At 36.4% G+C, this 23,457-nt stretch overlaps 1 protein-coding gene across 6 annotated transcripts in view; it reads left to right on the top strand.

Annotated features, from left to right (window-relative positions):
- The window catches only part of BNC2 (basonuclin 2), a 437,823-nt gene that overhangs the window by 25,038 nt on the left and 389,328 nt on the right, over nucleotides 1-23,457 (top strand). The gene's annotated exons all lie outside the window — the stretch shown is intronic.

The following is a 23,457-nucleotide window of genomic DNA, read 5'->3' as shown; positions in this document are numbered from 1 at the left end:
TCCAGAATTCTGAGATCATGACCTGAGCAGAAACCAAGAGTTGGATGCTCAATGCACTGAGCCACCCAGGCACCCCAGGAAAAACTTTTAACTGAAGTATACTTGGCATACGATATTATATTAGTTTTAGGTATACAACATAGGGATTCAATATTTATGTACATTATGAAATGATCACCATGTGTCCGTTTACCATCTGTCACCATACAAAATTAATATTGCTGTCTATATTCCCCATGCTGTGCATTATAACCATTAATCTGTTCTCTGTATCTTTGATCCTGGTTTTATTTTGTTTGTTCATTTGCTTTTTAGGGTCCACATGTGAATAAAATCATATGGTATTTGTGTTTCTCTGACTTCTTTTACTTCTAATACCCCCAGTTCCAACTGTGTTGTTGCAAATGGCAAGATTTAATTCTTTTTTATGGCTGAGTAATATTTCATTGTGTCTATGTACCACATCTTTTTTTTTTTAATCTATTGATAGACACTTAGATTTCTTCCTTAGCTATTGTAAATAATGTTGCAATAAATGTAAAGGTACAGATATTTTTTCAAGTTAGTGTTCTGTTTTCATCCAGTAAATATCCAGACATGGAATTCCTAGATCCTATGGTAGTCCTATTTTTAATTCTTTGAGCAACATCTATATAATTTTCCATGGTGGCTGTACCAGTTTGAGGGTTCCCTTTCCTCAACATCCTTGTGTTCTTTCTTTTCTTTTCTTTTCTTTTCTTTTCTTTTCTTTTCTTTTCTTTTCTTTTCTTTTCTTTTCTTTTTTCTTTTCTTTTCTTCTCTCTTTCTCTCTCTCTTTCTCTCTCTCTTTCTCTCTCTCTTTCTCTCTCTCTTTCTCTCTCTCTTTCTCTCTTTCTCTCTGTCTCTTTCTTTCTCTCTCTTTCTCTTTCTCTCCTTCCTTCCTTCCTTCCTTCCTTCCTTCCTTCCTTCCTTCCTTCCTTCCTTCCTTCTTTCTCTTTTGCTTTTTTTTATTATAGCCATTCTGACAGGTGTGAAATGATACCTCATTGTGGTTTTGATTTGCATTTCCCTGATGAGTAGTGATATTGAGCATCTTATCATGTGTCTGTTGGACATCTGTATGTCTTATTTGGAACAATGTTTATTCAAACTTCTGCATATTTTTATCAGATTGTTTTTTGACTATTGATTTGTAGGAGTTCTCTATATATTTTGAATATTAGTCACTTGTGAGATATATGGTTTGTAAATATACTCCCATTCAGTAGGTTGCTTTTTAATTTTGCTAATAGTTTCCTTCACTGTGAAAAACTTTTTAGTTTGGTGTAATCCCATTTGTTTGTTTTTACTTTTGTTGCGCTTGCTTATGGAGTCAGGTCCAAAAATCTATAGGTAAGACCTATTGTTGAGGTTATAGCCTATGTTTTTTTTCTAGGAGTCTTATGGTTTCAGGTATTAAACTTTAATTTTTAATGATCTTGAGTTAATTTTTGTGTATTGTGTAAGATAGGGGTGCAGTTTCATTATTTTGTATTTAGCTGTCTACTTTTCCTAGCACCATTTATTAAACTGTCTCTTCCCCATTGTATACTTTTCCTTGTCACAGATAAATTGATCATATATGTGTGGGTTTGTTTCTGGGCTCTCTGTTCTGTTCTTTTGATCTGTGTATCTGTTTTTGTGCCAATACCATACTGTTTAGATTACTATAGCCTTGTAGAATAGTTTGAAATCAAAGTGATACAACCAGCTTTGTTCTTTCTCGAGATTCCTTTGGCTGTTTGAAATCTTTTGTGTTTTCATACACATTTCAGGGCAGTTGTAGTTCTGTGAAAAATGCCATTGGTATTTTCATAGGGATTGCATTGAATTTGTGGATTGGGTAGTATGGACATTTTAACAATATTCTTTCGTTCCATGATATATCCTTTCATTTATTTGGGTCTTTTTCAGCTTCTTTCATCAAAATCTTACAGTTTTCAGAGTACAGGTCTTTTACCTTATTGGTTAGGTTTATTCCTAGTTATTCTTTCTGATGCAGTTGGGAATCAGATTTTCTTTTCTTCTCCTTTTCTTTTCTTTTCTTTTCTTTTCTTTTTTCTTTTCTTTTCTTTTCTTTTCTTTTCTTTTCTTTTCTTTTCTTTTCTTTTCTTTTCTTTTCTTTCTTTTGAGATTTTCTTTCTTAATATCTCTTTCTGATAGCTTGTTGTTAGTCTCTAGAAATGTAACAGGGGTGCCTGGCTGGCTCAGTCGGTAAAGCACGCAACTCTTGACCTCAGGGTTGTGAGTTTGAGGCCCCATTACTTAAAAATAAAATCTTAAAAAAAAAATAAAGAAATGTAACCAGTTTCTATATATTAATTTACTGTGACTTGACTGAGTTCATTTATTCTAAAAGTTTTTTTGGCAGAGTCCTTAGGGTTTTCTATATATAGAATCATGACATCTTCAAATAGTGACAGTTTTGCTTCTTCCTTTCCAATTTGGATGCCTTTTATTTCTTTTCCTTGCATAATTTCTGTGGCTAGGACTGCCAGCACATTGAATAAAAGTGGTGACTTGTGCATCCTTGTCTTTTTTATGATCTCAGAAAAGTTTTCAGCTTTTCATTCTTGAGTTTGATGTTAGCTGTGGGTTTGTCATGCATGACCTTTATTATGTTGAGGTATGTACCTCTATTCCTACTTTGTTTTTACTATACGTGGGTGTTGACTTTCGTCAAATGCTTTGTTTGCATCTGTTGAGAAGATCGTATTATTTTTGTCCTTCATTGTGTTAATGTGGTGTTACTACATTGATTTGTGGATGTTGAACCATCCTTATATCTCTGGAATAAATCCCACTTGATCATGGTATATGATCCTTTTAATGTATTGTTGAATTTGGTTTGCTAGTATCTTACTGTGGATTTTTAACATTTATGTTCATCAGGGATGTTGGTATGTAATTTTCTTATGCTGTCCTTGTCTGGTTTTGGTATCAGGGTAATTCTAGCCTCGTAAAATGAGTTTGGCAATGTTCCCTTCTCTTCAACTTTTTGGAATAGTTTGAGGATGTTAAATATTACATCTTTTTTGACTGTTTCATAGAATTCACAAGTGAAGCCATCTGGTCCTGGACTTTTGTCTGTTCGGAGGTTTTTGATTACCGATTCAATCTCATTACTAGTAATAAATCTTTCCAGATTTTTATTTCTTCATAATTCAGATGATTTTGTGTTTCTAAGAATTTGTTGATTTCTTCTAGGTTGTCCAATTTGTTGGCATGTATTGTTTATAGTAGTCTCTATTGGTCTTTTGTATATGTGGTATATCAATTGTAACCTGTCTTTTATTTATTTTAGCTTTCTCTCTTTTTTCTAGATGAATCTGTCTAAAAGTTTGTCAATTTTGTTTATCTTTTCAAAGAACCAGCTTATAGTTTAATTTATCTTTTTAATTGTGTGTATTTATCTCCATTTCACTTATTTTATCTATTATTTCCTTTCTTCTATTAACTTTGGACTACATTTGTTCTTCTTTTTCTAGTTCCTTTGGTTGTAAAGTTAGATTTTATTTGAGATTTTTCTTGTTTCTTGAGGTAGGTCTGTTATTGCTATGTAGTTTCCTTTTAGAACTGCCTTTGCTGTGTCCATAGATTTTGAAATGTTGTGTTTCCATTTTTCATTTATATTAAGGTATTTTTTGATTTACCCTTTGATTTCTTTGTTGACCCATTCATTAGTGTTTAGTAGTGCGTTGTGTGGTCTCCATGTGTTTGTTTTTTTCCAATTTTTTTCTTGTAATTGATTTCTAGTTTTATACCATTGTAGTCATAAAAGACATTTGATATGATTTAAGTCTTCTTAAATTTACTGAAACTTGTTCTGTGGCCTAGTGTGATCTGTTCTGGAGAATGTTCCACGTGCATTTGAAAAGAATATGAGTTCTGCTGTTTGTGGATGGAGTATTCTATATCTATTACTCCATCTGGTCTAATGTGTTAAGGCCCATGTTTCTTTATATTGCTTTTCTGTCTGAATGATCTTATTCATTGATATGTGATATTAACGTTTTATTTTTTGTGTTGCTGTCAATTTCTTCCTTTATGTCTATTAATATTTGTTTTATATATTTGGGTGTTCCTGTGTTGGGTGCATAATATTTACCAGTGTTATACCATTTTGTTGGATTGAACTCTTTATCATTAGGTAATGTCCTTCTTTGCCTTTTGTTTACAGTCTTTGTTTTAAAGTCTGTTTTGTGTAATATAAGTGTTACTACTTCATATTTCTTTTTGTTTCCATTTGCATGGAATATCTTTTTTTTTCTGTTCTTTCACTTTAAGTATGTATGTGTATTTATTTAGATCTGAAGTGAGTCTCTTATAGGCAGCATACAGATGGGTGCTGTGTTTTTTTTAATCCATTTGGCCACTGTATATCTCTTGATTGGAGAATTTATTCCATTTATATTTAAAGTAATTGTTGATAAGTATATACTTATTGGCATTTTGTTCACTGTTTTCTGGTATTGTTCTTCTCTGTTTCTTTTTGCTTCTCTTGCTCTCTTCTGTTGTGGTTTGATGACTTTCTTTAGTGTTATATTAGCTTCCTTTCTCATTTTTTGTGTATGTTACAGATTTTTGGCTTCTGGTTCCCATGAAGTTCATATAATAAGCTATATATATAAATATATGGCAGTCATTTTTTTAAGTTAATAGTCACTTAAACTTGACCACATTCTAAAAGCATTACATTTTTTTTCAATATATGAAATTTATTGTCAAATTGGTTTCCATACAACACCCAGTGCTCATCCCAAAAGGTGCCCTCCTCAATACCCATCACCCACCCTCCCCTCCCTCCCACCCCCCATCAACCCTCAGTTTGTTCTCAGTTTTTAAGAGTCTCTTATGCTTTGGCTCTCTCCCACTCTAACCTCTTTTTTTTTTTTTTTTTCCTTCCCGTCCTCCATGGGTTTCTGTTAAGTTTCTCAGGATCCACATAAGAGTGAAAACATATGGTATATGTCTTTCTCTGTATGGCTTATTTCACTTAGCATCACACTCTCCAGTTCCATCCACGTTGCTACAAAGGGCCATATTTCGTTCTTTCTCATTGCCATGTAGTACTCCATTGTGTATATAAACCACAATTTCTTTATCCATTCATCAGTTGATGGACATTTAGGCTCTTTCCATAATTTGGCTATTGTTGAGAGTGCTAAAAGCATTACATTTTTAACCACTGTCACATTTTATGTTTTTGTCATGTTTTACATCTTTTTACTTTATGTATCCCTTACCTAATTATTGTAGTTATAGTTGATTTGACTCCTTTTGTCTTTTATCCTTCATAGTAGATTTATAAATTTTTATAGGATTTTTCCACTATCTTTATCATTGTATTTATATCTATATGCCTTTGCCTGTTTCTGTTTTTTTGAGGTATATATTTTATTACAACTAAGCAAGTGGAAACTCAAACTCTGTTTCTTAACATTCTTGAGTAAATGTGATTTGTAAAGGTATGTGGATGTATTATGTATACTTGGTGTACTAAGAATATTTAGTCATGAAATGCCCAAGTCAAACCCAAATGTACTCATTTATACAAATGCCCATGATATTATATATCAGTATTTGGCAAATTAGCACATTATAAGTTGAAACTCACATCTCTAATTTCTTTGTAATTAAAAAAAAATTGTGAGAAATTTCTAAACTTTAATTAAAGGATTTTTAGATCAACAGAAAAAACTTAAGTGTAAATAAAAACAGAATTTAATAAAAATAAATCATTTCCCCTACTTATTGCTTTCTAATCAGTTCTGAAATTTCAATTGAAAAGAAATTCTAGCATAAGCCTCCATTTTTGAACAGTATTTAATTGGGAATCACTGTTAAGTGGACAACATAGTATTAGCTTATTTACTCTTTTACTTCCATACACATTCATCATATGTCAACCTTTAAGAGGTTCAGACATATTTAACAAAACCTATTTTGTTTGTAGTAAAGTTTTCATTTATAAAAAAACAGCCGAAGTGTGTATTACTATACAACTTGAGAATGGCCATAAGTAACATCTCACTACAATTACTGGACAAGCAATAATAAAACAGCTTTTTTTGGTGTTGTAATAAAATATTGGTTTTAGAGTTGAAACGGCCTGCATTTGAATACCTGATACCTCTACCAACTAAAGTAGAATCTTGTGGGAATTCCTTTACTTATTTATTTATAATTGTTGTAAAAAACATAAAATTTACCCTCTTGACCATTTTAAGTGTACATTTCAGTAGTGTTAACTGTATTCACATTATTGTGTATTTAAAATTTTTTTTTATTTTGAAATAATTTCAGGCTTACAGAAAAGTTGGAAAATAATATAATGGGTTCCCATATACCCAGATTCCCAAATGTTAATGCTTACCATGACCATGTAACTTATTTTATTAAAAAACAATGTTTTTAATGTTTCATTTATTTTTGAGAGAGAGTGAGTAAGCAGGGAGGGGCAGAGAGAGAGGGAGACACAGAATCTGAAGCAGGCTCCAGGCTCTGAGCTGTCAGCACAGAGCCCCACCATGGAGCTTGAACCCACTAACCATGAGATCATGACCTGAGCGGAAGTCGAATGGTTAACTGACTGAGCCGCTGAGGAACCCCACCATGTAACTTTAACTTATTTTAATTTAGATATAATTCATATACCATTAAACTCACCATTTTATTTTATTTTTAAAAAATTTTTAATATTTATTTTTGAGAGAGAGAAAGAGTGTTCATTGGCGCATGCAAGTTGGGGAGGGGCAGACAGTGGGGGGACAGAGGATCGGAAGCAGGCTCTGCATTGATAGTAGTGAGCCCGATGTGGGGCTTGAACTCAGAAACCCAGAGATCATGACCTGAGCCAAAGTCGGATGCTTAACCAACTGAACCACCCACGCACCCCTGAATTCACCATTTTAAAGTGTGCAATCAGTGGTTTTTAGTATATGCAAAAGGTTGTGCAACCATCATCATGATTTAATTCTAAAACATTTTCATCACTCCGAAAGAAACCCTGTACCTGATAGCAGTAAGTCTCTGTTCCCCACCCCCACCCCAAGGCTTTTACATGTTGAACTTTATGAACCACTATTCTCTCTTTTGTGAAATAGGTATAATAGTACTGATAATTTTGAGATAATGTGAAAATACCTAGCATAGTGTCTATCTAATGCAAGTGCTAAATGCCTATTAGTTTCTTTTCCCTTATCATAGGAACAGAAAATACTATATTTACATGAATTATTTTGGAAACTGTGATGCCAGCGAGAGGAACTGTTTCTTGTCTGAGAATTCTCTTACTGGTTTAGCAGACCAACAATTTCTAAGATTCCCAAAAACACAGTGAGGCGGTGATTATGTAAAAATAGTTAATGTAAGATAAAACAGCCCATGAAATTCCAAAAAATATGTGTGTAAAATAATGTTTTACAACATAGCCAACAAAGCCATATCTTTTGCAATAGGTGCCCATCATGCATGCTTATGTTTTCATTGATTAATCTTATACTTTGAAGTTTTATCTTTTTGACACATTTTATGTATCCATAGTTTAAACATTTTTAAACTTTGTATGTTTAACTTTATAACAAGGCACGGTAAATACCTCAGTGTGGTAAAACCATTCAAGGATCATAAGGGTGCCATTGTTATCTTAAATGACAGACACTTATACCTCATGACCTGGATTTAATTAGCCTTTGATGATATGATGGTTCGATTGTGGACATACTGTTTAGCCAAGATGTCTGCATTTTGAGGAATAATTAATTATGGTTCTGATTGCCTTACTACAAATGTTGCAAATGTTCTAAATATTTATAGTGTATTAGGAAGCAGCATAGGTAGCACAGGGAAAGAAAGCATGTGAGTCAAGAAAGGCCAGAGTTTGAATCCCAACTGTGCTATGGGAACTGTGACAGGGACAGAATTCCTGGAAGCCCCAATTTTCTCATTTGTAAAGTTGGAGGATAACAAACTTCATTGCATGGGGGCTGGAGTTGAGGATTAAATTAGATATAGTGTGGGACGGGACCAGCATAGTGCCTGACATAAAATAAAAGCTTTAAAATGATAGATGTCATTCAAATTTCCTTATGTTTTGCTCACAGAAAGGACTCTGTGTTCCTTTGATGCTTTTTATTTGTCTAGAGCAGTGCATTTCTTCTTGTGGAGAATTGCAGTGTTCGAACGAAGAATCTGAAGAGTAACAAAAATATTAATTACCCTCGCTGTGGTTACAGTGTGGGACTAGTGGGATTATTTGAACCCAAAAAGCCATTTAAAAATGTAATACTTACTATTTACAGTTAGAAATTGTCCAATTTGAGAATATACATTTATGTGGCAACCTTTCTGTAATGAGCACTCTTAGTCTCATTTTATAATAGAACTGCTAAGTTAAATGGGATTGAAATGCTCTTTTGGTGTCAGATTCGTATGAATCTGTGGTATGGTTTTGTGGCTGGCAATGACCAGTTTTTTCCCAGTCACTTGACCTGGCAGTTCTTTTTTACTTTTGGTATGTCTTACTAAGTTCTTTGAGCCTTAGTTACAAAACTGTGTAGTAGTCACAAATCTACCTCTTTGGACACTGCAGTTTTTGCCATCATGACGTTAAAGTAGAAACACTTTCTATAATGGGGTGAATACTTCTGAGCAGAAACAAAGCTCAAGCTGTAGAATGAACTTGTGAATAACAGCTAATGTTAGTATGGCTTAAAGGGGAGATGCCAGGTGAACTGTGGGCATTCATCAGCTTCATGGATATGAAATGACAGCCTTTTCCCCCTTTTATAGGGGGATGCTGAAATTTCTAAAAGCAAAGGGAGAAGACCTTACATGGCTGCCAAAATGAGATAGTAAGAAATTAAACAATCAGGACACAAAGGAACCGAAGAATTGGTATCAGTTACGGTGTGTATGATAAACATTCCAGATAGCCACTGTGGTATATGGTCTGGTTTTTTTCTAACCCAGACTCTCTGTTTGATCTTTGTAACTTCTTTCGTACTTCTTCAGAGCTTATCTGAAGAGCAAACAAAATGGAGAATGGAAAACAGGTTTCAGTTCTGCAAAATTGATAGATTGGTAATGGCTCCCTGAGAAGAATTCTGAGATTGTGTGTTGGGTCATTGGAAAGAAGTTGAGCAGTTGCTGATGACTGTCACAGGCGTGGTGGTGGGTGTTTGTTCTTGCAGGTATACATGTTTGTAGGTACATGAGCCACATGTGTTGAGTAATCATATTAAAGAATCCTTTTCAATTCAAATTATATATCAGAATACATTTTTCTTAGGGTTGAGGCAGTCTTTTTTTTAATGTTTATTCTTGAGAGAGAGACACAGAGCATGAGCAGGGGAGGGGCAGAGAAGGAGGGAGACACAGAATCTGAAGCAGGCTCCAGGTTCCTAGCTGTCAGCACAGAGCCCGATGTGGGGCTCGAACCCACAAACTGAGATCATGACCGGCACCCAGCCTACTGAGCCACCCAGGCTCCCCGAAGCAGTCTTCTTTTAATCAGCCTTTGTATTTCTGCCTGAAAGCCAGTGTACTTCTATTTTTGGGGAGAATCATAGGCCATACAGCTGACTGCCTAAAAGACATGAAGTGATGGCATCTAGCAAGGAATGAAGTGGCTGTTGCCAGAGCTAAAGAATACACAGTGTGCTTTAATTAGACTCACCTGGGGCCTGGCTCAGTCTGTAGATCATGCAACTCTTGATCTTAGGGTTGTGAGTTTGAGCCCCATGTTGGGCATAGCGATTACTTAAAAAAATCTTTAAATAGACTCACCTGGTATTCCCTTCTAACCTGCAGATCTGAGTGAATCACACTTAATAGGTCCCTTCATAAAAGTAAGACATCTAATGAACCACAGTTAAATATTTATCATTGCTTAATGTTTGATGTAGGGCATTTATTCTAGGATAACTTTCAAAATGAAGTAGTATTTTGGGTTGTATTTTAGTACCGAATAGAAGGGAACATGTAAGAAAATCAGTGATGGCATGTAATTTTTGCCATATTGATAATACAGGATAGTGTAAACAGGGTATTAAAAGATGCAGAGTCCTTAGCAACTAGATTAAGTTATGAATGGCTCAGCAGTGTTGAAAGCAAATAACATTGCTTTCAGGTGTATAAAGATATAAACTGTTGAGGAATTACTGCTTGACTTTAAGAATTCTTAAGTTTCTAATGACTTTTGTTATCTAAGAAAATTATCTAGAATTATTAAAGACTTAATCCACTGTATTAGGAACTCTGTATTTTAATGGCTTTTATATATTAGGCCTTTATCCAAGGAAGGACCTATGTAAGAACTTGTTAGCCCACCTCACTGACCAGCAAAATGAGTAGTTTTCCTTCATGTGTGTTTAAGACATTAAATGTAGCAAACATGCTTGTGGCACACAGATGCCATACATTGCCTTTTTGTATTTCGTTGAATCTGTCTTAGCCACCATTGAGACTCTCCAAGGGCACAAGTCCTGTTTATTCATGTTTGAGTCCCCAAACCTTGCATAAGCCTGGCATACAATAATTTCATCAACGTCAAATCAGCAGCTGATTTTACCTAAGAGTAACAGTGAGCTACCAGGTGAAGATTGTGTCCAGTTTGAAGTCTAAGTTGGGGATTCTGAAAATATACAGGGTTTTTCCTCCTGCTAGGTTAGTGTGATATGTTCTGTTCTGATCAGTTTTTATAGAGAATTCTACAAAATGGGGAAAGCAAGTGGTAACAATGTGAATTTTTTTGTTTTTTTCTGTTGAAATCTATCTAGATTTAAACCGTCAGTAGAGATCTGTGCATGAAAAAAACTCCCAAAGAAACATTTTTGGTTAAAAATACTCATAAGTTGAGGCGTGCCTGGGTGGCTCAGTTGGTTTAGCATCCGACTTTGGCTCAGGTCGTGATCTCATAGCTTGTGAGTTCGAGCCCCGCATCTGGCTCTGTTGACAGCTCAGAGCCTAGAGCCTGCTTTGGATTGTGTGTGTGTGTGTGTGTGTGTGTGTGTGTGTGTGTGTGTGTGTGTGTGTATCTCTCTCTCTCTCTCTCTCTCTCTTCCTCTCTCCCTCTGTCTCTCCCTCTCCCTCCCCTGCTCACATGCTATCTCTCTCTCTCAAATAAACATTAAAAAAATTTAAAAAATACATCATGAGTTGAAATTTGTGTACAGAATAATGTAGTGTTAATGTGTCTTATTTAAGTAGATGTAAGCAATCTGATAGCCTGAGCCATCAGACTTCACAGCTACAAAGGATGGTAATGGATCTTGTTAGAGTTGGGCATCTGAATGATCTGGTTGCCTTGCATTTTTGGTGTCTTTACACCACAGATCATAAAATACGGAAAGCAAAACAAAAGCTGAAGAATACTGTGATGCTCTGAAGGATGCTCTGAGCTTTTTTAATGATGGGGCAGAGTGTGATGGTGGTGGAAAGTAGTGTCTTGAGAATCTTCAGATCAGGCTAGCTGTGACTCTGATGTTCTCGATCCTCATCTTTCATCTGTACCCATCTTGTATATCTTAGATCAGTATTGATAATATTTTTGAAAGTATTTTTAACTGTAATTCAGAGGTTTCATTTATTTCATTTTGTAAGTATTATTTGAGGACCTCCTTTATGCCAGGCATTGCCTTTGGAGCTGGGTATCATTCCTTGAGGACTTTGCAGTCTGGTGGAATTCTGGGTTTCTAAGACTGTGTTTTAAGGTGTTTCAGTTTTATCCTACTGAGATAATTTGCTCTGGGTTAAGAACATGAAAAGAAAGGAAAAATTTGAAAATGTTCTGTTCCTCTTCTGCCTCTATGCCTTATACAAACTTGACTCTTAGAATTTACTTGTGTAATCCCCCATATCATGTAGGAGGGATGTTATGATATAATTTTTTTTTAGCAAAGCCAACTTATTCTAACATATGTTGAACCAGGTGTATAAGTTCACTGACTTATAGACATGTAGTTGTCATCATTAATCTAAGTGGCTTGCTATCACTTGAAATGCTGTTAACAGCCCAAGGGTCTTTCTAGATCCTCTATAAACAGGAAAGTTAAATTTGCCTGTATGTATTGAGGTTGGCTCTTCTACTAAAAACTGAAGAAAATCATCATTTTTACTTTATGGAATTTATTAGTCCTGATCTTTGTAGCAATTTCACGTTACAAGTTGATTAGCAATGTGTCCTTTTTTCATTTCTGATGGAGAGGGCTCATTTAGGACCTGGGAGAAATTAAGGCTGATTATTTTGTGTTGAACTTCATAAAAAAAAATTGAGGGAGGTATTCAATTATATTCTTGATTTGGTTTTCTAGATATTTTTTCCTAGAGGGAATGGTTTAGTAAAAGTTTTAAAAATCAAGGTAAACCAGAGATTATGTCATGTTCACGGCCACGTTATTGTTTGGGAGTCTGTTTCATCGGCATATATACCTTGGTGTTTTTAAGACTATGTCACTGATGGTCCACTTTATATATGGATTTATTTGAGTACATGAATAGTAATCATTGGCTGTAACTTAAAAAAAAGTGACCTCTGTTCCTTTGTCCAAATCAGAACAAATTGTTTTTGAAAGCAGAGCCACAAGGATACCTTGAATGACCACAGACTCAGCCCAGAAAGGAAAGGGAATTATGGAAAGGAGGGAGCCATGCCTTTGGTCCCCCCAAATCCTAGTCTGGGAACCATTAGCAGGACCATCAAGCCGTGCAGCACATTCATAGCATGAGAGGCAATTTCTAAAACTGTTAAAACCAATCCCTGTAGGGTTTTAGAGATTAAACTCACCACCCTGTGTTATAACCAGATGAAAATAATTATGTACTCCAGCCTTGCTGCTAAGTGGGGTGAAATGGATTTCTAGTGCCAGGATTCTTAACTAGGTGAGATGGGTGCTGCCTTTTACTAAAGGCTCCCTGCAGTTGAAAGCTTTATCCTATTAGAGCAAGTCTCAAAACTGGTAAAACTGGGAAGAAACAATACAACTTTAGACACCACTTCTTTTAAGACTTCTAACTTAAATCCGTGTTTCTTGGCAAGAGACTTAAATCTCACATTTAAAATATATCAGAAGTATGCCTTGTGCATGCTAGTTTTTTGCTAACTAGATGTTAAATGAAAAGTTTTCATAAACACAAAGGCAGTGCAGGCTCATTCTGCCTCTCTAAAATAAGGATAATAATGGGACCCACCTCATGGGTTTGTGGTGGTGAGGATTGAACGTTACTAATGTAAAGTACTTAAAAACATGCTTGACACAGAAAAATCTATGAGTTGTTGATTGAAATATTAAACAATTTTTATTGCCACATAGAAAAAGTAGGCAGTGTTTGCTATTGTTATTATATGAAGTTGCTGTTGCCACTAACATTTCATCTGTATGGATTGCGTCTTCATTTGTGTAGAAGGACACTGCTGATTGTGCACACACTTTGTAACTTAGTTCTCCTTTTGAACAGTGGCATGGAATTTGTGATATTAGTGAATGAAGCCATTACTACCCATTGACTAGACTTTTGTTAAGTACTCATGGGTATACATGACTGATTTTGTTCCAGTGAACATTGACTTCTATGAAAGAATGTTAACCAGCCATACGCAGGTGAGAATGCCAAAGATACATTACCCATTGTAGAATTAACTTTCACTTATAAAAGAAATCAAAACTAACGAAAGGGGATGGGGATATCCACTCCATATTATAATATCTTTATTCATTAATATAAAAGTTCCTTGTTGTACACTTAATATATAGAGAGCAGGCTTTAAGGAGTCAATGATAGGGAAAGAAGAGTTACAATCCTTTACTCTTAAAGTGTTTACATATGGATAAGGGAACTGTTTCTTAGGTAATCGGGCAAAATAGTAAAATGATAAATGTGGTATGTATTAGGAATATAAAAGTTGCTTTCAGATATATGTCTTCTGAATCGTCTAAAGAAGGTGTCATTGTTTTCCTCTTCCCACAAAAGGGAAAATGGGCCCAGAGAAGGTAGTGGACTTGGTCTAAGGTCAGGCTGGTGGTAAGTAGCAATGTGACTTTAGTCTGATTCTTTCTTTCTTTCTTTTATTTATTTTTAAAAATTTATTATTTTTTTATTTTTAACATTAGTCGGATTCTGAGCCGTGTGTATTTTGTGTCCTGCAGCTGCCACTTATTACAACCAACCTGAAGGAAGAAGGAGTAAAGTGGCCACAGTTTATAAAAGTATTGATCTATTTTTGGAGTGTTTGAAATAAATGAACATTTGCCCAAACAAGCATACTTGGGGATCTACACATTTATAACACTGAATCCGTTATTAATTATAATTTAACTCAAGAGTGGAAGTTAAATACTGCAAATATCAGAATTATTTTGCTTCAAGGGACTTTTGAAGTTGGCCAATTATGGTCAAACTTTTTTTGAGCCTTGGAATCCCTCTCCCTTTTCCAAATGGAATGTTACTCAGAACCCCAAAATATAAAGAAAGGGACAACAAATGTAGGGCAGATTTTCCTCAAGGGTCCTTTGAGCTGAGATCTGAAGGATAAACAGAAATTTGTTTGTTTTGTGGGGTTTTTTTTTTTGAGGTTAAGTTGGAGGGTGCTGAGTGTTGCAAAAAGACCAATGCCCTGAGATCAGAGGGAATTTGGGACATTGTATGTGTGGACAAAAGGCTGTTGTAGCTGGTGTGGAAAGAGTAGAGCCAGGTAAGGCTGATGAGCCAGTGGAGAGAGGGACTAGTAGGTAAGGCCCTTAGTCGTTATTTTAAGTGAAATGGGAAATTGTTTAAGGCCTTAGGCAGGGTTTCAGCTCACATGTTTTTTTTTTTTAAGGACTGACTTTGCCACTTGTCAGTCTGTTTGATGTGATCCTCTTTCTGGAGCTGGGGACATTGCCCCATGTGCAGTAGTGATGATTCCTTATGGCAAGCAGCCAAATAACGAGCAATTCCTTGCATGTAAGCGTACTGTGATGGGCCTGCAAGGGCAATAACATTGAAAACCAGCAGAGAAAAAAAACCGCTCTTTGCCCTTAGTAAACTATGGATAAAGGAATAATAAAAGAATATAATCAACCATTACTACTCTGGGGCTAATGACCCCAAAGCTCTGGCTTGTTAGTCCAACTTTTTTCTCTTCCCTCTTGGCATTTAATTGCTTGGGAGCACCTGTTCCAAGAAATGGAATAAGAATGAAGTTCACACTCGAAGTGAATATTTTATTTTTTACAATTCTAGTAAAATGCTTATGGGAACAGAAGGTTGAAATTCTCCAGGAGAATGTTTTTTTGGATTTCTTTGTTAATGTTGTCTCTCGTCTTTAGGTGGAGCTTCTAAGAAGAATTCATCATCTGGGGAATTCACATCAGTTGTCATTTGGGAGTAGGAGTGAGGTTGGCTGTGACAAGAGAAGGATGGATTTGTGGGAGGATATCACTGCCAGGAGGGTTTTGCTCTCATTCTTCTCCGGATACATAGCTGTGATATGGGGTGAATCACTTAACTCTCATAAGACTGATTCCTTGTCTATAGTAACAAGGAATGTGGATTTAGGGATTTTTCTCAAGTTTTGTTCAAGTCTTTTCCTCTGTTTTTCCTTCGACCATCAAAATGCTACATGAAAAATATTTTTAAAATTAATGTTCATTGTTGGGGCACCTGGGTAGCTCAGTTGGTTAAGTGTCTGACTGTGGCTCAGGTCATGCATGATCTCACAGTTTGTGGGTTCAAGCCCCTATCGGTCTCTGCTGGCACCTCAGATCCTGCAGCCTGCTTCGGGTTCTGTATCTCCCTCTCTCTGCCCCTTCCCCGCTCACACTTCCTTCCTTCCTTCCTTCCTTCCTTCCTTCCTTCCTTCCTTCCTTCCTTCCTTCCTTCCTTCCTTCCTCCCTTCCTCCCTTCCTCCCTTCCTCCCTTCCTCCCTTCCTCCCTCCCTCCCTCCCTCTCTCTCTCTCTCTCTCTGTCTCTTTCTCTCTCTTTCAAAAATAAATGAACATTAAAAGAAATTAATGTGCATTGTTAGGTTTTGTCTTGAGGATTTCATAGACCCTTTGAAAGAATGTTCTATTTGTTGCAAAAGTTGGGTTAGGATTCATTGACTTGCTTGTTTTATAGTTGGGGCATGAGAGGGGTGAATGGTTTTAGAAATTCTTACATAAATTGGTGACATTATAATAGGTAGGTCAAATGTTATAGCTCTTTGTTCTTGATAAGTAATCTTTTGGGCCTCTAAAATTGGGCAGAACATACTGTGTTCTTTGTGTTCCATTTTGTAGATTGCCTGCTTTTCTCTGGAATTCTGTGCTGCTTCATGGCTTCTTTTCCCTTGATAGTTTGATGCATGACTAATGACGCCACAGAAACTTCTGGATTTTCTTCTTTTGTTGGCATTTAAACTTCACATTTTCCTTTGAAGAGTTTCTCATTGTTTTAAGGACTAAAGAGAATGCTTTTCTCAAAAATCTATGTTCCCTTCAACAGAAATCAGAATATCATTGCTTTAATTCTAGAGTTTGGTTCATTCATTCCTATGTCTTTCTCTGGTTTCTGCTCAAGAAATGGTGCCATGTGAATGAAGCCTGAAACATGGCTAGTTCAAAACTCCTGTAGTCAGAAAACTGCACTGCAGTGTTTTACTTGTAGCCAGTTGGAATTCTAATAGATTGGCTTGCTGGTTGCCCTCTTAGTGTTTTCGTATATTTGTTTTGGTTTGGTTTATTTTGTCTTGGTTTGATTTTTTTGCTCACCTATTCAACGTTACTGCCCTTCCTTAACTTGCTAGAGGTTCTGTGCTGGTCTGCAATGCTGTATAGAATGGTAAAACAATTGTTGTCATAATTCTCCAAAGTTTCCTAGATTTTGCTTGATGGGTCTACTTATCTAGTAGTCTCGTTGTAAGCATGTTATATGCATTACCATTATTTGCTCATGGAATGAAATAGAAAAGCATTAAAAAGAGTATATGTGGAGCTTGTGTTACTTGTATGGCACTAAGAAGCTCATGGTTTGAGAAACTGTAACCCATGAACACTTAATTGGGTATTGTACACGTAGTGAACTAAGGACAGAATGTATGTATGAAGTTTGATTTCAGCCACAGGCTAAATTGTATGGAGTTGAGCCGCCAGATCTGTTCATATGGGTATCATATAACTTCTGGAACTTGAATACATCCTACATTAACTCTAGGTTTCATTCTCTTCCAACCTTTTGATGCTTATAAGAACCAAAACAAAAAAACAAAAAACACAACTCACTGAAAAACCATTACTCTTAATTTGAGGAAAAACCTAGTGCTTTATTTGCCTTCTTTCTTATAAAAGTTAACTATAAGTTCAATGTTAGAAATTTTAAATGGATAAGAAACATCACATGAATGGATACAAATACACTCCAGTTCTTTGAGTATATGTGAACTTTTTGCTTATTGGTTGGATACTAAAGGCAAACGAAAATGGTCATTGAAACTCATCCATCTTTTGGACATTTGGCACTTTATTCTACAAATGTGCACATTTATGATTTTGGCTTATAAAAGCTTTTAAATATTAAGCTTTTTATTTGGAAATCTGTCAGCCCTTTTTGAAGTCCTTTAATTTGGGAAGGCTAGATTAGGCTGGAATAATAATAAAGTATGCTCTGCAAATAATTGCGAATACCAAAATTACTTCTTTTTTATAGGTTGCCAACAAATTTCATAAATTGTACCTTGGCAATGATTATTTTAGGTTGTCTAACTTGTCAAGAAGTACAGTTTCTGTTACAAGGAAATAACGACGTTTTCGTTTAGAGGAGTATGAAACATTTTCCACAACCGTGAATCTGTTATTGGCTTCATTCAGCCCACTGCCAGTGGAATCCAATTTCTAGAAGGCAGAAGCAGTGCCATTCACTCTTGTTGTTCTTGTACCTATTTCTTCAAATTTTGAGTTCTTCAGCCTCTAAGCATCCTTAGGGTCTTCCTCTGCCAGGTTAAATGTGTGAATTACAGAGTAGAGAGTGAGTTGAAGATTTGTTCCATTTTCTGCTTTCAAATAATAATTTCTCATAGTTTTCTTTTTCCCTTTGGTGATCTACTTTGAAAATCTGAGTCACTAAATGAGTTTTATCGAAGGAGGAAAATTTACTTAGATACTTAGAATGAAAGGAGATTCGTAAGTTGGCAGTTGTCTTGAATGAAAGCAAGTGCCAGGTGAACGCTTCCATTCCTCACCACAGGTGATATAATTTATTGATCTTCATGAATGTTAAGCATAAGCAATTTTAAAGATTTTAAATAAGCAGTTTTATATCTTAATGGTGTGTTTCATAGAAATAAATACCCTCTGGTACAGTTTTGTTGTTTAGAAAACTAAAACTACTAGAAATTTTACTGAAATATAACTACGCGTTTTTTTTCAGGAAAAATCTGGAATATGTTGCTTGAAAGACTTTTGACATCAATTCCAAATTTCTGCACAAACCTTTTTAAAGCCTTTTCACAGATGTAAGCATTTATGATAAGACTTCAGTGAAAAATTTTTTAACATATTCTGGAAAACTCAAATCCATTCTATAAACTGTTAGAGTAGGAGTAGGCATTAAAATGTGGTAAATTCACACACAAGTAGGTGCATAGTGGTTTGTGTACTATAGTGGATACCGTGTTTCCTATTTTCTTCAGGGAAGCATTTTTTGTTTCCCTAGGGAAATAAACTTGCCATTTATTTTTCTTAAGTATTTTTAAACTTGGTTAGTTATTTTTTTAAGTAATCGCTGCGACTCTTCATATGTAGAACCGTAGAAAAATTTTTAGTTAAATCTTATACATTAAAAACTAATTTGATTCAGCAGATATTCAACAAATGCCCACTGTGTGCTAGATGTTTACAGAACTGCTGTTTTGTTTGTGAACATAAGAATGGTGCATGGAGCTAAATCCTTCCCCTTGCAAACACCCCTGAGAATACGACCTAAGGTGAAAATGTGTTTTGGCCTATATCATGTTTTCTAGCCCTTGCTGTGTATTTCATTAGGAAAATATTTTTAAAAAATATTTTGGGTTAGGGAACCAACCCACTTGTCCAACTTGTGAAAGTCTGTGGAACAACACCAGCATCAAAAACGACAACATTTTCAGATCAGGAATGTAATCACTCAGTCACCTAATAAAAAGAGTGCTTCAGAGTATTGCATGTAGGGCAAAAAGGCTCAGCCATTCATTTGGTAGACGGAGGGTAAGGGGCCTGGAGGCAGTTTTCCCCCCGAAGACAGAATGCTTTAAAAACACGTTGCCATTAATATTTAAGACAGAAAGCATTTTGAACCCGCTCCCTCTCTTTTTCCCCTTCCTCTCAGCATTCATGTTTTAGTTTGCTCCCAAATGCTCACAAGTCCGTGCCAGACGGAAATTCGCAGGGGCCGCTGCAGTCCCACAGAGGCCACTCAGGGGAGGGACGCGGGCGGAACAGTTGCGCTCAGTCCTCCCGGGCGCCCAGGGCTCCAGGTCCTTCGGGGCCTTGCGCAGGCTGCGGGCTTGCCCCCTTCTCCTCTGCCCACCCCATCCGCCACCCCTCTGCTCACATATGCGGCCCCTCCCCCGCTCCGAGCCTCTGGAGTCGCTTCGAGGCCATCTAGTCATACGCTGTCCATCAGATGTGTTTACTTTTTTCCTGACAGCCGACACATCTGGAGCACATATTCAGGTTATTCCAGTGCCACTAGACACATTCCACAAGATCATTTCAGCGGTTGTTATGGCGATCTTCCTCCCTCCAGTGATTTTCAAGTTGCATGACAGAAATAGCTGGAGCTAACCAGGGGGACAAAAGTCAACGGGATCAGGAAGGGCTTCTTTCACAGAATGAACTAATTAGTGACCCTGCTTTCTTCACAGGGCAATGAGCATATGGTTTAATAAAGTGAGTCTATGACACTTTTTTTTTTCTCTGTAGGCAAAGCTGTCACTGGCTGAAAACTTTCCTGTTTTTACTGGTGGGATCGTAGTCTGCTGTCTTTCAACAGAGTTTACTTCACAAGTAGAAAATGTTTGCCTCTGAGAGTTAAACTTCAGAACTTTTTCTTGGCTTCATACTACCTAACTATAGTAGGTCCTTCAAGTTAAAGAGACAGTATTCATTTTATATGTGTTTCCTTGCAAGGATTTATGCTTACTCAAGACAAAGCATTTTTCAGTTAGGTTTTTGTAAGTATTATGAATTGGTTCCTGGAAGTTCAGAGAAATATAATTTGTTGTGGTTTTCCTATCAAATATAATAAACACTTCTCATTGGATTAATTACAAACTTATTCCTACCTGTGATTTCTTGGGCACGATTATGGTGTATTTTAGTATTAAAAGGTTTGATTAATTAAGCAATTTCCATTTTTATCACATTTTAAGTAACATGCAGAGGTCTGGTTATGATTCAGTTTTTTTTCCCCCTGAAGCTTAACTTTTTATATTTTGTGTAGGTTTTTTTTTTTGATAACTTTATAGCGTCAACATATCATTATAGACATGGGAAATTAGACCTGAGATCATTTTGTATTATGAAGTGGAAATACTACTAGCAGTTTAAGATAGATATTTAAGGTAATACTGTAAAGCACTGCCATCTTTGATTACTGTATGAACAATACAACATGCCTTACTAAGTATTTTTGGATGAATGGATATATAATATGGATTTAGATTAAGTATGTGTTGCCATTAATCATAACTCTGAAATTTATGAATCACAGGGGCCATTTTCTTTCCTTTTTTTTTTTTTTTTGGTTTGTTATTCCTATATTGAGTCTTAAAGTAAAGCCACTTTTAACACTTTTCCTGACATGTACCACAAAATACTTTTTTACACACGCGTGTCTGTTATGATCTTTCAACCTTCTTTCCCTGTTCTCTCATCAGAACACACAGATTCCCCTTACTTGCATGCATCCCACATTTAAGTTTAGTCCTGAGGCACTAGAGTCACTATGAACAGCAGAGTTTGTATTTTTTTTCCCATTTGATTGAATTACTCATGTGTTGACTGAGTTCTCTGGATTCTGGGAATGTGACAGTGGGTGACAAGTAGGAAAATCAGAGCTGGACTCTTTCAAGCACGTTGTCCTAATTCCTTCCCCATTGGTACAGTGCCCTGTCCTACCCCCACCCCAATCCCAGCCAAATTCCTGTTCATGGGTCCTGCTGAGGCTAGTCCCCAGGCTGCTTTGGAGTACCTGCTCTCAGCAGTGCCAGCAGGACACTGAGAGGTCACATAATCAGATGTGAATTTAATTCATGGAGACCTGCTTGTCGCTTCTCCTTGTGTTCTTGCTAGTTACACATTATTAACTGTGGTGCCTTTCAGGGCCTCAATTACTTGGGCAAGTATGTATCATGCAGGGACTGAGCTCAAGATAGAATACTGAGGGTGGTTATAAAATTATGCTTCCCTTTCCAGATGTAATTTTGCAGTAATTAAACCTAATGCAATTTAAGCGTTGTAGTCAGTGTTGTGGTAGCCATCGCCAAGTCTAATTGGTAATATCACTTAAATCATAGCACTTCTCACTGGTTATCTGGGAACTAGAATACACTAGAATAAACTCACATAGATTAACCCTTGGTTTTTCTGCACCAGGTAAAGCGGATAGCTAGTTCCTTTGTCAGAATTTGTCATCTGTATCGTATGGCATTTTGATACCATTTGAGACCATTTATTTTCCTAATTTAGATATTCATTCATTGATCTTTTCATCTATCTTTAGGCTGTTGTTATCATAATTTGTTGTGCGGAGTTTTAGAGACTTTATCCAGCACAAAGCTATTACCTACTTGGGTGACTTGGTTTCCCTGTGTGAATGATCAAAATCCATGATGAAAACATACTTGCCCATCATTAAAGACTACTTGTTTCCTAGATTTCTGTTAAGTTTTTTTCAAGAGAAAAAAGTAAAGGGATATAAACAAAATATATCACAGAAGATCCTCAAGTTTCAATTTTTTTTTTGCATTTACTTTATTATGCCCAAGAATATGGTGACCAGCTTAATTCAGTCAAGTGGCTAAGGTGCCAGAAGATTCTGCCTGCGTGTGATAGTGAAATAGTGAACTCAGTATGGCAGTGATAATCTCAACTTACAGGGTTTTCTCAGTTGTGAAATGTTTGTGTTAAGGATGACTTTTTTGTTGTTTCTGTTATAGTCTGACAGCTGAAGATGCTTTTAAAACCTTCCAGTCACTTAGAGCGGAGCTATATGGCATGGGCTTGGTGGTTCTAAAAGGCAGGTCCTATTCATCACAGAAACAGCAAATCTCTGGGTTATGGGGGAAGATTGAGGGGTTGGGGAGTGAGGCAGGGAGAAGGGGGAGCTGCCGCTCTGTCCAGTTTACATTTGTCACCAGTGACTAGCTTTTAAAAAATGTATTAGCTGTGCATGGTGGTAAGTAAGATCCAGCTGCAGGGGATTACGGCTTTGAGTGGGTCGGGGAGCTTGGAATGCATTCAGTTCCATCAGGGGATTTGTGTCCCTCGTCATCAGCCTTAACATTGCTAAAGCAGTAAAGATTAAGAACAGGCCAGTGTCACCTGCCCTGAACTTTGAAAAACCCTGGAGCCATTAAACAAAAAAGGGGTGGTGGTTTAGAAAGTGTCCCTCCCCTCTGTCCCAAAGTGTTTTTCAAATGATACATATAAAATATAGGGAAACACATAAACTCAGATGAAAGGCTGCCAGTGATGGTGTTATTTCTACAACTTAGTGAATTTGTCATAATCATAATTTATGATGAAAAACACCTTCCACAAATAACTTTCTGTTAATGAAAATTTTTGTGGGAGGTTTCCAGATCAAGATGAACAGTCAGTAGTTAGGAGGGAATAATTCTGAGAGATTGAGTCTCACTTTATAGAAGAAAAAGCTTTTGCTTGGTGTGGTTTTGGTGACCCTCCCCCCTCTACCCCAGCAAGAAAGTTAAGAGAACACCACAAAGGTTTACTTTTTTCAGGGATTTTGAAATTCAGCATACATGCCAGCGAGCAGTTTAGAGGCAGGAAGTCTTTTCTAGTAGTGCAGTCATGAACTGGTAAACTAGAAGCATCTGTAAAAATTTAGAGGGAATATCAGCTTTCTCAAAGCCCCAGCCCAAGTGTAATGAGGTGCAAATGATAGCACTGCATAACCCTTCCCCACCCCAATTGTGGAATGAGATATTGAGTCAAAAATAAAGAGGAAGACAAGGATTTTAGAACTCTACTTCACTGAAACAAATTTCACTTTTCAGATGAAAAGCCTTTTGATGACTAAGGAGAGCCTTCACTTTAGGGTCGATAAGTAGTAAACAAATGATTTTCTGCTCAGCATCTCTAGATACTGTTTCTGAAAAGTGGTTGCTTTGTGGTGTGGGTGCATGAAATGACATACCTACTGATTTGGCTGAATAAATTAATAAGAGTTTTTAGTTTAAAGTAAACTTCAGCTGATTTGTGT

The sequence above is a fragment of the Felis catus genome, chromosome D4, assembly GCF_018350175.1.
Source record: "Felis catus isolate Fca126 chromosome D4, F.catus_Fca126_mat1.0, whole genome shotgun sequence".
Taxonomy (NCBI): Eukaryota; Metazoa; Chordata; class Mammalia; order Carnivora; family Felidae; genus Felis; species Felis catus.
This window is presented reverse-complemented; position numbering and strand designations above follow the sequence as displayed.